The sequence below is a fragment of the Mustela erminea genome, chromosome 21, assembly GCF_009829155.1.
Source record: "Mustela erminea isolate mMusErm1 chromosome 21, mMusErm1.Pri, whole genome shotgun sequence".
In the NCBI taxonomy this organism is placed as follows: Eukaryota; Metazoa; Chordata; class Mammalia; order Carnivora; family Mustelidae; genus Mustela; species Mustela erminea.
This window is the reverse complement of record NC_045634.1, coordinates 31,130,329-31,146,617: the sequence shown is the minus strand read 5'-3', so window position 1 is coordinate 31,146,617 and position 16,289 is coordinate 31,130,329. Positions and strand designations below refer to the sequence as shown.

At 38.1% G+C, this 16,289-nt stretch overlaps 1 long non-coding RNA gene across 1 annotated transcript in view; it reads right to left on the bottom strand.

The window, feature by feature from the left end:
• The window catches only part of LOC116581908, a 40,328-nt gene extending 24,255 nt beyond the window's left edge, over positions 1-16,073 (bottom strand). The window contains exon 1 of the long non-coding RNA XR_004282300.1: positions 15,917-16,073. This is a non-coding gene — a long non-coding RNA (uncharacterized LOC116581908). The remainder of the gene's footprint in view (positions 1-15,916) is intronic.
• Positions 16,074-16,289: the final 216 nt, after the last annotated feature.

The window sequence follows — 16,289 nt, the reverse complement described above, 5'->3', positions numbered from 1 at the left end:
ATATATATATATATATATATATAGCATATATATATAAAATTAAGAATATATATACACACATACTCATGACTCATATATATACTCATGACTATAAATTATTACTTAGTCTTGGTGGTTATATTTGCTTAGAAGTTCTCATGCCTTGATGACCTCCAGAACAATAAAGTATTATTCCTCATGCTTATTTGAAGAAATAATGATTTTAAGAATTTTATCATTATAAAAATTAATCAGAAACATTTTTTTATTTCATTGAGCACCTAAGCTGCTATTAGTTGACTTTTCCATTGTGAGAATTTCCATTTAGATATTGCCTTAAACTATAGACAAATTATTATAACAAATAATAGTGGTTTAAAATTTTACATTTTATTTGGTTTATACGTAATACACAGTGGCCTTGCAGATTCCGTTGTTGGGGAAGACGACCTTCCTCTGCCCTGTGGTCCCTCTAGCTGGACTTAGAACCAAACTTACATGAGACAATTCACAGGAGAAAATCAAATTTAGTAAGTGTATCTATGGGGCATCCACAGAGAGCAAAGACAAGGAGGCAACATGAAGCTGACCTGAGCTAAGGAGATGGAAACGTCTGGGCATACAAAGGGGAGACGGCTATTAACAGGAAGATGAAAGGGGATGACTTGAAGAACTAAGATTGCCCTACGGAGATGTTTTCCTTAGGCAAAGGGGAGTGTCTGTTATTAGCTCTCTTCCTGGTAGAGGTTCTCCTTTCCAAAGTAAATTTAAACAGTTGCTGGGGAGGCAGAGAGCTTTCCCTGCATGAGCTGGGTTTTGATGACTTTTTTTTTTTTTTTAAACATTTATTTATTTATTTATTTGACAGACAGAGATCACAAGTAGGCAGAGAGGCAGGCAGAGAGAGAGGAGGAAGCAGGCTCCCTGCTGAGCAGAGAGCCCGATGTGGGACTCCATCCTAGGACCCTGAGATCATGACCTGAGCCGAAGGCAGAGGCTTTAACCCACTGAGCCACCCAGGCGCCCCTGGGGTTTGATTACTTTTAACTTGAAATACCTTTATGCCACAGTGGCACGTTCGGAAGTGTCCCATTGTGCACCTCTTCACTGTAAGGGTCATGCTTTCAGAAACGGAACAATTTAGGGACACCTGGGTGGCTCAGTCGGTTAAGCCTCAGACTCTTGATTTTAGCTCAAGTCATGATCTCAGGGTTAGGAGGGAAATTGAGTCCCTCCTGGAGCCCCACTGGGAGCCCCAAGACAGGCTCTGTGCTCGGTGGTCAGTGCTCAGCAGGGAGTCTTCTCTCTCTCTCTCTGTGCTCCTCCCCTTATCCCCGCCCCCCAATAAATAAACATTTTTAAAAAATGGATCAAGTTAAATACTGTAAGATTAAAAGGCCTAAATATATATTATTTTATTATGGCTTTCCTTCTAATCAAATAAGTATGGGACATATTTTAGGCTAAATACTGAATCTTCTTAAAAATAAGTAGAAATTTAATAAGAAAAATCTCAAGATAGCTACCAAGTCCTTACTTCCTTTTCTGAGAACTGCCTGAGTAGGACCTGGCCCCCTAACTCACGGAACCAAGCGGGTTCTCTTTATTCAAATGGGGCCAATAAACATTTTCTCAAAGGAAGGTTTAGGTTGCCCACTAGAAAATAAGGTCATCTTATGGCATTATGGGGTGTTGATTTAAGGCAGTGAGAGTCCTATGGGAGTCGCTATGATTGTATTTGAATAACTGAAGTAGAGAAACAGCAGAGAAAGGGAAAGCCTTTGTAGCACACATTTCTTCAGAAATTAATTTAATATACAATGATTTATATTACCATTTCCATCTGCTAATTGACTCTCAAGGAATGCTTTCATTGATTTTGCTGAATCTTTGTATGAGTAGCCAACTGAGTATGGTTTCCATTGATGAAAAACTATCACTCCGATATGAATGTTATTTGGTATTTTCATCTAGTGAGTGCAAAAGGAAATCACTGATTAATTAATAACTGTAAAAAAAAAAAAAGAGAAACAATGATGTTGTGTGTTGAAAATATACTCATTCAACAATGAAATGAATAGGTTCGTTCCTGAATCAGAAAACAGTTTTTAAAACTTGAAGTATATTTTCTCAAATTTCTGTTATTCTCAAAGCAATGGCTACAGACACAACACGCGTTTACACTTAAACTGCATTATTAACATTTTCTACATCATTTTCTGCAGTTTAGATCATTCCTGTTTTGTTTTGTTTTGTTGAAACAATAATTCAAGGCCTGGTTTGCAGTTTTCAGATATCATGTACTGTGATATAGATATTTCCATTATGACTGATTTCAAGCTGTGGGACACGATTGAAGGCAATATTTAGGATATACAGGAGCACAGGAGCACAATATTATATAGTTTTCTTGCAATAGATATAAATAACCTCAAAAGCATGTAATAGTAAAATGACTATAAAATAAAGTTTTGAATATTTTTTACTTCTGTTTTCAATATAATTTAATTTTAATTTTACATAATTTTATTTGTAAATAATGTCTGCATTTTATAGCTTATTCACAAAATTCCCAAAGACTTAACAATGGGCTCCCATGAGCCCTCAGAAGCTGCCGCCAGCACACGTCTCAGATTCATGTATGGTAAAGAATGATTTTAATGTGAGACATAGATATTCTAAGAAAGTTATACCTGATGTGATTTGAGTAAGATGCTAATCTGAAGATTTAGCTGGTCTGACTTTGGCACAAGGCAACACTCATGTAATGCTATTCATGTATCACCAGCCAACTAGGACATGAGCCAGGGGCCGGCTGAGAATGTGCCTCTAGCTGATCAGAGTGGGAAGGATGCACTGGAGCGTGCACAGGAGAGGTCCCAGAACGTGGGTCCAGGCATTAGGCGGAAGGCAGTATAGTAAAGATTTTAATCAGCTCATTTGAAGTGCTTGGAGCTGAAGAGGCAAATATGAATCAGTAGGTCCTTTGTCCTCAAGCAGCTTACAATTTTAAGCTAGCTGAGGGAGCGCTCTACTTCAGCAGCTTAGACCCAACCCAGCCTGCCCAGGGCATAAATGTTATGGGAGAAAGAGAAGTCAGGTAATTCGATTTTTCAGAAGGATCGTACAAGGTTTCACCCGATGAACAGATATTTAAATTGGGTGACAGATAAGTTTGAGAAAAGCAGAAGGCTTAGTGCCATTAAAAGCAAAGTGCCAAAGAAGAAAACACACAAAGGGAAAGGGTTTCGAAGAAGTTTAATGGGGCTGGAAAGTAGAAGTGTTACAAGGTTAGTGGCTGGATATTTAAACAGAAAACCAGAGTCAAACTGCGAAAGGCTAAGGAGCTTGGATTTTTATCTGTGGGGTAAAGAACTTGGCTGTTAAAAAATGGAAGGAATTTTGCTTCTTAAAATAGTAAATTTGGTGGCTATGTGTGGCAGGATTCTAACTTCGAGGCGGCTCCTGGAATCATCTAAATGAGAGACCGCGAGAACCAGGACACCTGCAGTAACAGGGGAGAGCAGACACCATCGAACAGAAAGTCTCAGACACTAAACTTGAACCGACGACCACAATTTGGGTTGGGAATGAGAAAGAGTGAAACTCACCGTAAAGCATTTTCTTCTAAGAAGTGGGCAGACGGCTATGCCATCGAGTGATATGGAAAGTAGGGGAAGGCCACGGAGGTTTGTGGCGGCAATGATGTCTTTCTGCTCTCACCTGCGGAGCTGCGGCTGCCAGCGGGAGGTCGGGACAGCCTTGCTCTCACAGGTGAAGGTCGGGTCCAGAAGCCAGTAAATGGCTCAGGGGATAGCCTGGCGGCGGGAGCAATTCCAACAGCGCAGAGGATTACGATGCCCGGTAAAATGAACTGTGTGTGCCTCGCAAGTTATCATCCAGATCCAACACGGTCATTGATGAGAATCCCATGAGCACAGTGCGAAGCTGAGTATTGATCATTTAAAACATGAGCGGGAGCTGAGGCAGTGGACACATGGAGCCCCTTTCAAGGAGCTTGCTGGGGAAACAGCAGGAGGAGACAGAGAGAGCTTAATGAGCAGCGAGAGCTGCGCGGCCCAGTGTGGCAGACGGTTCTGTCTTCAGTACTTAGTCGATCCACCTGTGACAATATTTTTCTACGGGAACTGTCACCTCGAGTTGTGCTTTACATAATGAATATGACAGGCCTTTCTAAGATGAACATGAAAACCGTAAATTAAAACAAATATATTCAGAAGTGATAAATTATTAACCTGTGATTTCTTTTTAGCACTTTACTTCACGGAGGGCGAAGTTTGTAGCATTATTCTTTTCATTATGTAAATATATGTCAATCTTGTAGGAGAGATCGACCAATTAAATGAGGGCAAGTAAGAACAGCTCATTTGTAGGAAATCTCAGGTGAGAGAGAGAAAAGACACAGAGTACTAACACCGAACTTAAATGTTTCTAATCTAGACAAAGATCTTCTCATCAGTCCGGAAGTATGGAAATCTCACACACACACACACACACGGACACACACACACACACACACACACACAGCCACATCATCCAGCTCCCCAAGTGCAGATTCCTAAGAGGTATTTTCCAGTTTGGGCATACAAGCAGGTCCATGATCCACTGGAAGACATAGAATACATACTCGAGGAACTAAAGATTTGCTAAATGATAGGTTATATTTTCAACTTGACTACAATTTAGCTTTACTCATATGCAATTTCTTAAAATTTTCATTGGTTTATTTATTAAATAAGCTCTATATCCAACATGGGGCTTGAACTCATGACCTTGAGATCAAGAGTTGCAAGCTCTACTGACTGAGCCAGACAGGGGACCCCATGTATGCAATTCTAATACTGAAAATGCAGCGAGACAAAATATTTAGGTCAACTTTTGGAATTCTGAAAATTATAAATCCGTGTGTCTGGCTTTGAGACTTTTTATAGAAAATTAAACCTTTAAAAATGGTCTGAGTGATGTCATGCATGTCACTTGTCACCTGTAGAGACTCTTCTTCATGTCGTGTGTGTTACTTTACTGATCTGATGTTTGTTAAACTTCCAGAGAACTGATATTACTAATAACATGCAAAAGACCCTGAGAATCTGTGAGGAATGTACACTTCAAATATTCACAGTTCTCCAAGATTTAAGTGTGGAAATGGTTGCATTAGCTATTTACTTTTATTTTAATTTTATCTCATTTTATTTATTTCAGTGATTTAGTTTATTCCTAATTAATACCTCTATCAAGATCCATATATTTCCTCTTTACATCTTTATACAGAGCAGGCCTGTTTAATGTTCATGTGTATCTGAAAACTAAATTTTCAACTGCTTCATGAGATGTGCTAAAATTTATGGCAAATAGCTGCAAACCCAAATAAATATGCAAATTCTGGCCAGCTAAATTTATTTATTCTGCTCAGCTAAATATGGCCAGCTAAACTTATTCACTAACAACATAATTCTCTGTTTTCAAACGTACCCAGGATCTAATTTATAGACACGACTGAGGGATGACATGGAGAGTCAATGCCGTTGACAGAGGAGTTTCTGATTTACAGTTTCCAAAAAGGGGGCATGCCATGCCATGCACCCGGGTTGATCAGGAGGCAGAAGGACGGAAGGGAAAACAGTGAAGAGAGCCCTTTACGCTAGGGTCGGGAACCTGTTAAGTCGAAATGTCCCCTACCGTGCGGGAAGGGGAGCACAGATGCTGATTTGTGGTCGGAGATCAGAACACGCTTTCACATGCCTTCGACACAAGATGGTACAGATGTGAGCGTCGTGACATTTGGTGTGGCCCATGATTTCAAGACACCAGATCATTATTGACAGAGTATCAAGTAGGATTACTATACTCTTTCTCATAAGCTCCATAATATACAAGCTTTTATGTCATGCTTTTACAAAAGTATAGCTTGCTAGTTGTCAAATAGTTATTAAAACCATTGGGCCAAAATGATACACCCACAAACATACACAAACCATTTTATATTCCACCCACTTTGGGGGAACCCTTGCAAATTCTCAGATGTATCCTCGTTAGAGCCTTAAAGTTATGCTAGTAAAAAAAAAAAAAAAAAGTCATTTATTGAAAACTAAATATCTTACAAGAATTCCAGTGGCTATGGGTGGTCAGACTGAAATCAATACACGCATGTTTTGCGTCAAAGTTAGAACCCATACAGTTTTATCTAAAGCATATGCTAAATGGGATAATAAGTTCAGAGTAAACTGGGAATAGAGTTTTCTAGAATAAAGCTTGCCTTTAATGGGCTGATCAGGGTTGAAGCTGTAATGTTTATGGGGAATGGAAAACTTAATCTCAACTTAGTCTATCTCTGTTCTCTGAAATAATGAGATTTAATGAAGATAGGCTGGAAGGGCTTGAAAAAGAACTTTGCAGAGTTTGGGGTATATATTTGAGTAGTGCTACTGTTACAAGTGCCCTGTCGATTCAGAAAACTAAGCCATCCACAAGGGAAAAGAATAGGATCCAGGCTCCATGGGAGACAGATGGCAAATGCGAGGCAGGAAATTGGAACCTTAACTAAACCTCCAGGAGTTCAGGATCCGACTTCATTTCCACTGAAATGACAGGAACTCACTGACACTGTATATGAGACTAGGGCATCAAAGCCAATTCCAGATGAAATGTACTAAATTTGGCTCCTGATATGCTGCCAGGCTAACATAATTAGGCAAGGCTGAGCCCATATATAGAAAGTTGGAACGTTATGCAACTGGATGGAAATGAAGATACCAAGGACAAACACAGGGCTAACGATTGAAGTTGTATGATGCCGTTTGGGGACAGAAAACTGTAAAACATTAATGAGCCTTTCCAGCATCACGGTATAAATACGTGTGAGACCATTTGTGTTGTCAGGATTATAATTATTTCTGATCATTCACTACCTCATTCCCTGGAGGAGGGTTATGAATCGGTCGCTTGTCACGGATCTCCAGTGCGTTCCCATTGGAGGGTTGAGGGGATATACTCAGTGAAGCCATTTACTTCCTGGCAGTGATTTCTCCTGGTAAATGACGTAACAGTCTATCAACTCAAAGAGAAGTTTTGGGAGACATATAGATTTTATCCAACTTGGCTGTTTTGTTTTTTTCTTTTAATCTGTCAGGCTGCAGCATGTCACAAGGAATGGGGTAATTCCTTTTCATCCTGAACTGAAGACAAACATGGAGCATGGGCAGAGTGGTCACAATTCCCGTCAACATTAGGGGAACAAACAGTTGCTGGTAGGAGCCTCTGATACTCTGGGATGGTGTATTTGCACTGCCAAGGTGAGTAGTTCAGAAATTGTACAAGGAGTGAAGCCTTGCCACATGGAAAAACAAAGAGGCTCAGAGTATATAGCATTGGGGTCTGGACTGTGCTTTGGGCATCAGATAAACTATAATTAGAGGACGGAAAATGGGAACCCATTTTACAAACTGACAAAATTTTATGCATTAATGAAATTGGTAATGGTGTTTCTACAATAACATTTAAGCCTTCTAATATACCTAATTAACTTGTGACTGTTGGCAAAAGGATAAGACATAGAACTTATAATGTGTGCCTTTGTTATTAGCTGAATTTGTCAAAAGAGACGAGATCAGAAGAGAACTCACTAGTTGGCGAGGAGTAAAAGAGGCATGAGGTAATCCGGACAATGAAGATCTTGGAGGCTTGAAAAAATCAACTATTTCTAACAGGCTGTCAATTAAGCATAACACTCGGAAGTACTCTGAACAACGAAGACTAATTAATAATTAAGCAAGAACAAAGACCAAGTTAAGATGATCGTCATCTTGCTCTTGTTTAAAAAATCTGGACAGATTCAGGTAGCTCCCAGGGAATCATTCCAGCTGAATGAAATGTGTCACAGAAAACAGACCAAAGGGTGTCTTCGCAGTGAAGTTTGATAAACCCAAACTAACTGTAAGTAATGATAGACAGAAAAAGAGGGAAGGGGCAACCTCAGAAGGCACCGTGAGTGTGCTGGCTTGCAAATGGCAATGACTGGAGTCAAAAAGATAAAAAATGAAGTTATTGAGAAAGCCACACTGTCAACAGAACTGGCAACATGAATGAAAAGAGACGGTCACCATCTGAGGTATAAGGCAGCTTCTGGGATTGAACATTTCTACAACTGCCAAGCAAGATGAAGGCACGATCTTCAAAGCCCTCTTCAGATATGACCAAGTTTAATTATATAATGAGTAAGGAAGGAGAGTCCGGAAGGTAGAAGCAACAGCCACCAGGAAGAACAGATTGGGGAGGTTCCAGGAGACATATTTAGGTCATAATGAAGAAGTGTTTTTATGTTCCTTGAAAAATAAACCAACAAAAATCCAGAATTTACTGTGACCAGTGATGATTATATGCCGGTCATTTACCACATTTCTGAATAACACCGTTGAGTGTAGATATCTGACCCTTACTCCATTATTTCATTGAGTATGTAGGTATCAGACTGCAGTGTGTGTGTGTGTTTGTGTGTGTGTGTGTCCCCACACACCCACACTCCCCATATTTGTAAGCCACCAGAATAAGAAAGCCCGACTCAGACCTGATATAGAGATTATCAACGAATTCTGAAATTTGAATCTAATAAACATGCCTGGATTGAATTTTGGAGGCATCTTCCTTGGGGAAGGGTGGATAATATTTAGCATGTGGCCAAAGAGAAGCAAATATCTGTGTGAGAGAAAGGACATGGTTCTTGGCATTATTACTCTTGTTTTCCTCTTTTCTCTAAGTGGAGTATATATCACTATGTCTCCAGGCAACCGCAGTGCCTTCCTGTGGAAGAAATGTACTTCTCTACCCCACTGACATGAACTTGGCTGTTTGACTTACTTGGGTCATAAATATGTGAGCAGAAGGACCAATAGGCCAGTTCCTCAAGGCAGCTTTTACAGTCATGATGTAGTGCTTAAGGCCTGAATTACCTTGTGGTTTTGCCAGAGCTCTTGCTCTTTTTTCCTCTCCCAGAAAAAATACCATATCCCATATGAGTGGGCAGATTCTCCAGCCTCGATTTTGAAATAAAAAGAAATGTGGAGCTACCACAGACTCAAAACTTCTATGTAATCAGAAATAAATCTTTAGAAACTTTTTGGTCATTTGTTTCTGCAACAAAGATGACAAAGACAGTGTAACAAATTAAATTGTTTGCTTTTATACACACTGTCAATTATCCAAGATATAAAAGAATATTCCTTGAAGTATTAAGGAACATCACAAATCAGTTTTTCATTTTGAATGTATAGGCTTCCAGATAGTTCCAGAAATAGAAAATATTTGAGATGGATGAATTTGAATGGATAGAATATTCTAGACAAAGTCCCAGGTCACCTCAGATTTGTGATATTAAAAACTGCACATCAAAAATAAGTTTGGGGGCATTTGTTTGGCTCCGTTGGTAAAACAAGTCACTCTCCATCTCAGGGTTGTAAGTTCAAATGCCACATTAGATGTAGAGAATACTTAAAAATAAAATCTTTTAAAAAAAGTCCCGTTATGCTCTACAATATAACTTCTGGCCAAGCCCTTCATCTTATAATTAATGGCTACATGTCTGAAGTATTTGTTTGGATTCCCAGACAAAAACGAATTATGCTTAATAAAGCAGAAATGGAGGGCTGTGACAGGGACAGGCAAATGCAGCTCTGTGCTGAACCACTCTTCTTGATAACTGTTCTGTAATTGCCCAAAGTGCTCGCTCAAGAACACACAAAAAATATTTAATTACAGAGTATTTATAACTTCCATTTAAGACTGCTTGTAATTAGAAAATGACTCATCATCTAAAAATTTTTACACATAGGCTCCATAGAAGTTAAATATTTATATTTTTCTCATCTTACGTTTAATCTGTAATATGTTTAGAAATAATAAGACCCTGTAATTGCTCTCTTTATTAAAAATATGCAGCACATAGACAGATGTCATTAGATGTGAACCTGATGCACCAAGGAGCAGAAGGATGAACACACGCTGCTCCCTCAGTTCTCCAGAGACCCTGAGGCTCACGAGGATTCAGGGGACTAAGCTCACTTGACCAATAAGCACCGGAAGGGAAGACATGCCGCACATGCAATCGTCAAGGCCGGTATTCTTTCCTTAATATTAACATTCTTTTCTCAAACTAAAATAAGCTCCCAGGGCACCTGGGTGGTGTTGAAGTCTTGGTTTCTGCTCAGGTCATGATCTCAGGATGGTGGGACTGAGCCCACACCTGGCTTCCGGCTCTGTGGGAGTCTGCCTGAAGATTCTCTCACTCTCCCTCCCGCCCCCCTGTGTTTGTCTCGCTCTCTCTTTCAAATAAATAAATCTTTGAAAAAAAATTAAACTCCTTCTTGGAAATAAGATTTTTCCCCCTTACTATACCTATCCATATTTCATTGCTTTCTTCTTACTCCTCTCTTTTTCTCTCCCTTCATCAAGTGATTGTCTTCCACTCTGCCTTAGGCACATGGATGGTCACTAAAGAAATACAGACCAGTAAAAGCTGCCATTGCCTTCAGGAAGCTTAAAGTCATGGGGGCTAACCCTAAGGAACTACTACTGTGTCAGACTCTAAGAAACAAGCATGTCCACATCACTATGCACACAGAAGACATAACCCCGGTGTATTCGGTATTTGAGGAAACCTTTGGAGAGCACTGTCAGCTAAACCATGTCTCAGTACGTGGATCTCAAAATAAAGGGGCCAGGATAAATCAGTACAAATCAAAAGGGCAGCAGGTGAATGGACCAAGGGATCCCCAAAGAATACAATTTGTTCTGTGTTCCTCAGGCAGAAGTTAGACTCTTTGTAGAAGACAAAACGAGCCCTGGAATGATGGGGCATGGTGAGAGATGAGAAAGTAAAAATAAATGGAATCAGATTACAAAGACATTGAGATTTTGTTTTGAAGGTGACGGGGAACACTTAAATGATTAGAGGACTAAAAGATTGATGACATGACCAGAATACTTTTTGGCACTATAACTTGGTAAAATGTGCCACTTTTGGAAGGAGTATAGTTCTCTTACAGCTCATGTCTCAGAAATACAGTCTCCTTAATTTGCAGTGATTCCTCTCATAATTCATAACTCAGTGGTATGTGGCAGTGTTTTCTTAGTACCATAGTATTTTTTTTAAAATTCATAATAAAAATATTTTACACTAAAAATTGTTCACCAGTATGAAATTACAAACATCTAAAGTAAAAACCAGGTCAATATTAAAAGATGTTTTTAATGAGTTCCAACAGTAGGCTGAATATTATCAAATCATCTTATATTTTATCCACAGTTTATTCTCCTATTTTCCTAGTTGTTTTCTTTATATCACCATATGTTTCTTTTCTATTTTTTTTTTCAAAATAGCCCCAGCTGAATCAAATCCCCATGGTTACTAGAAAAGTGTATCCCTCAAGAGACCACAAGATATTCTAAATTTTTAAAGTATTATCTTCTTTGCGTAACACTTTGATTCTGCCTCTATCTTAGGATGTTTTTGAGCATTGTTTTCTCAACTTGGAGCCAACTGGCATTTCCTGGGGGAAACACAGAGCCATCCATTCATACATATTAAATATTAATATTTCTCACTCCCTAATACAAACACACACAGCACATGTATCACATGTAATCCTCAACATGGGGATTTGCCACAAAGTGGCAGTTCAAAGATACAGGACACAATACCCTGTTTTACCTCTGTATCCCCTGGGAGGAAAGAAGAGCAGCAATGCAGTATGTCCTGCCTTGTAACAGATGCTTTTGGAAAAAGAACTTTCTAAAAGCTGGAGTAGAGTTTGGTTAAAGCTATTGAGCTAACATGTGGGTACATTCCAATTAATGATCCTAACAATAAAATGATGAAATGCATACTTTCAAGTAGGTTCAATTCCAAAAGATACATCGATTCAAAAGTAAACAGCAAAAAGCTCTGTTTTAGGAAGATCATGGTGTGGGGGAGGGGACTAATAAACTAGGACCATGATGTAGCGTATTAAAACATATATATAATCTTTTCTTTATATGAACTGTGGTAAGACATCTCAATAATTTTTATAAATATAAGGGTTATATTTACTACAGTTTTAGGAGGAACATATTCATGTATCACATGAATAAAGACACTGAAGTGCTTTATTTAATCAATGGGAAGATCCTGATAAAATAGGCTATTTGCAGTGTCTTTAGACACTAGTGGTGGAAGTCCACTGTATTTCCAATGCATCATTATAATAGAACCTCCTTGAAAACCGAACAACTTCTCAGGGAAGCAGTTTGAAAGACTGAAGAGCTTCTAATGTTCATGATTCTTAGAAAAGAGAATATTACTCTAAGAAAACTATTTTCAAATTATTTGATATTTATCTAAAACCCAACAGCCTCCACCTAGCTCTATACTGCTAGCTTTTTGTAGTCAGCCTTGTATGCAGAAATAAATAGTAGCACAATATATCTTCTCATAACACTTGATAGTTTCTTTTCCATAGTATTAACTTTTCAAGCCAATGTAAACTGAGTGAAAAATGTATTTGAAATTCATTTATAGTGGAGGAATGAAAAATATACTGGCTAACATGACTTGCAATCAATCACAAAATATAATGAAATAAATGACACTCAACAAAATATTGCAAAGACAAGAACTACAGATCTCCCGCAAATATATAGTTGCATTTGTCCATCAAATTTCTTTATCTATGTATGAGCTGACAAGATGTATAAAGAAATAAAACCTAACGGTGACCTTTAGATAAATAAAATGCATTCCTCTCTAATGGTTCCTGCATTCAAAGCACCTACAAATCATGAAAGGTGCTTGGTAGTTTTTATTTATTCATTTTTTATGTATTTTGCAACATTGCAGTACTTCTCATGGTTTGAAAATGCCTACATTTTATACCACTTATGTGCCTGGTCACTCAAATTGACAGACATATACCAAAGCAGATTTTTTTCAATGGGCAGAATGAGGATGGAAATAAAAATCTATCTACCAGAAGAATTGATTCTTAATGGAAAAAAAAAAAAAAGAAAGAAAACCTCTCTGCCCTTATTGCTGTCAGTTGACTGATAAATCATAGATCAAAATCCTTCCTATAAAATATTGAAGGAAAATCTCTCCAGGCCCAGACTGGTGCTTTAATGACTTGTGCATACTAAAGACTTTTTGAATCTAAAATAAATTCAGAAAGTTATCCGTGGATCCAATTTTCTCCAAGTCAAAGGCCATCTGCTCAGTAGGTCTATAATCTTGATTTTGTGTGTGAATGTGTAGAGGAGGAGAAAGAGAGGCAGAAAGACATGCTCTGTCATGTGGCATATCAATTTCTCCAGAAAAAAGGGATAGGTGTTATATCGCACCCATTTCTGTATTTTTTCAATAAATATTAAACATTAAGGGATTATATTAATAGATTTTGGAATGTAAATTAAAGATAAAGACAACTTTTAACATATTCTCTGTTTTATAATATTAAGATTACTATGCATAGGAAAACTATTTCAACATAATGCCTATACAATCTATGCAGAGCTGAAAAATACCACCAAGTGATATCTCTTTTATGTATTAGGTTTTCCAAAGCCATTATTTTTGTTTTGGTATATATCTATTTTCTTCTTTTTCTCCCCCTCACTCCTTATTTATTTATTCATTGACAAATTAACCAAATTAATAATTCATACCTTGGAGAATTTAAAAACACAAATCAAACTCAAGTAGTTACACGCTGACTGTACTCTTTTCCAGGCCCTCCTAGGAATACCACAACTCACTGCTTTTTTATTTTTTTTTCCCCTTTCCACTTCAGCTCCCACTTCCTTCCTGTGATTAAATCAGCTATCTTTCTCAGATTATCTATCATTTCCTCTAAACTTCATATTGAAATCAATGGATGTGCCTATGCAAAAATAAATAGATAGATAAATCAAATCAAATCAAATAAAACACCATGCTCCTATCTCTAGGTTAACCTGTCCTGTACCTTGGCATTATTATTCTTCACTTTCTGGTTAGCTCTTGGATCCCTTCAGAATGTTTTGTAATATTTATCAGCTCTTCTACTTGACTTCAGCAAAAAATGACCAAATCACCCAAGCTGCCATTCTGGGAAGAAACACCAAATCTAGCCTCCTTTTCACATAGCTGGCTGTATTTCAAGGCTCTGGGATTACTGTGGGGAGTGGCTTCTGCTTCCTACGTGTGTGGTCTCCAGCTGCGCATGCCCTTAGAATGCAATGCTCCATGACCAGGTCCAAAAACAGAGACAAACCCCATCACACTGAGGTGGCATCAGCTCCCACTTCCTGTCCTTGATTTCTTGCCTTGTTTCTGTTCCCAAACAGAATTTCCGATTCTTTTTGAAGCTTCCCCAGGCACATGTTTCTTTGTGTTTGTATTGAGAGGGGGACATGCAAATGTCAGCTCAAGCTCTCATCCTAACAGAGCTTTGAAACTTGATTTCCATAGTATAAAGTCTGCCTTTTATTACCTCAAGTATAGAAATGTATTCTGTCACTGGGTTTAAATTCTTCTGCAATCCTGCCATAGATCATCCAATTTTCTTTAATTTTTTACTTTTTCTTCATGTTCTGTTAAATTTTAATTGGATCCTGTTGAATTTTCAGCTCAACTTGATTTTCTCAGTGGGATCCCAGGGCTCTTATTATAGAAGCTATCTCTATGAGCATAGCATTAAAAATGACAAATAAATTAAAATTGTGTCCTGAACTCACTAACAGATAATTTCTAGAAACAGATTTTGCTGCTGAGTACTCATATAATACACTTTAAAATCTGGTTCTGCCATAGATTTACCAATGACACCTGCTGTTTATTTTTTCTTTAAATATTTCCCTTGGCCAGCCAAGATTTCTCTCAAAGATTTATTGACTTGTAGCCTTGTCTACACGCCATATTTGGAGCATGACCCCAATTCCTCTTTAGTTCTGTAAATTTTCCATTGCTTGAGGTGTACAGCTCCTATCAAGTTCTCACCTGAAGAATCATGTCTGTTACTGTAACTCCAGTTGAGAGATATGGTCTTTCATCCATGGCCTAGTTTTCATATGTTTTAAATCTTTAAATATTAGTTCCAGCATGAACCAAAACTAGGGTAGTCACCTTGCTTCAACCTTGCATGTTCTACTTAAAATCAACCCTGCATTTCCGAGGATGCTATAAGTTCCTACAGGTTGATTTCCATTTTAAGGAATACAGAATAGAGATTTGGGGGCAGGGCTCTGAGAGTAAAGTCGGTTAAGCCATGTACTTGACTCTTGATTTTGGTCAGGCCATGATCTCCGGGTGCTAGGATCCAGACGTCTGGGGCTCTATGCTAAATGGGGAGTCTGCTTGAGATTCTCTCTTTCCCTCTCCCTCTCCCCCTGCTCACGCTCTCTCTAAAATAAATAAATATATATATTTTTAAGGGGAGGTCTGTGCTTTATGACTGAATTAAGGCTTAGAAAGTACAAAATAGGTGTGCAATCTTTAACTTCTTTTCAGGAAGTCTCTTTTACAAGAAATAGATCTTCGATAAGCCACTGAGTGAATTGTACTGGTGTGGATACTGAAAGGAGGCAGAATGTGTCACCTCCAAGTATATCTCTTTGGTGTCAGGATTATTTTAGGCTGATTATTTTTAAGAAACAGCAGACATAGGAAAAGCTTTGAAAACTAAGTAGAAGTTATACTTTTATAAGAGATACTTGTATTTATAAGGGAAATTTTCATTTTCTAGTGTGTCTCCTTCTCTGTACCTAGAAAAGAAGGTTGCCTAAATGTCTAGAAACCTAATCAGTGCAGAAGGCAGCCACATAAATCTATATAACAAACTTAACCTTGTTTACGGTGTTTCCTGGATTTCCCATAACTGGCTCTCTTCTCTCCACCATCTTCTTTTGTCTTTACCTGGAGATGGTAAGGTGGTGACGTGGGCCATTTGGAGGTATTATTCAGGTGTTACTCAGTTTTTCTCTGTCTCTCCCATGTATGCAGAAGGTCTACATATTATTAAACTTCTGTTTGTTTTCTCTTGTTAATCTCTCTTTTAATTTAGGGGTTCACAAGCAAGAACCTAAAAGAGGAGAGGAAAAATAATGTTTCCTTTCTTACAGTATAAATAAAGTTCATCTGTATTATAGAACGGAGATCTTTAAAAATATGACACTATGTAGTTTTACAGATAAGCTTTTTAATAGCTCATGAGTTTTCATCTTTTTTGGTTACTCTCAAAATTATTTCAATGACAACTTGGTAGGGGCACCTGGGTGGTTCAGTCAGT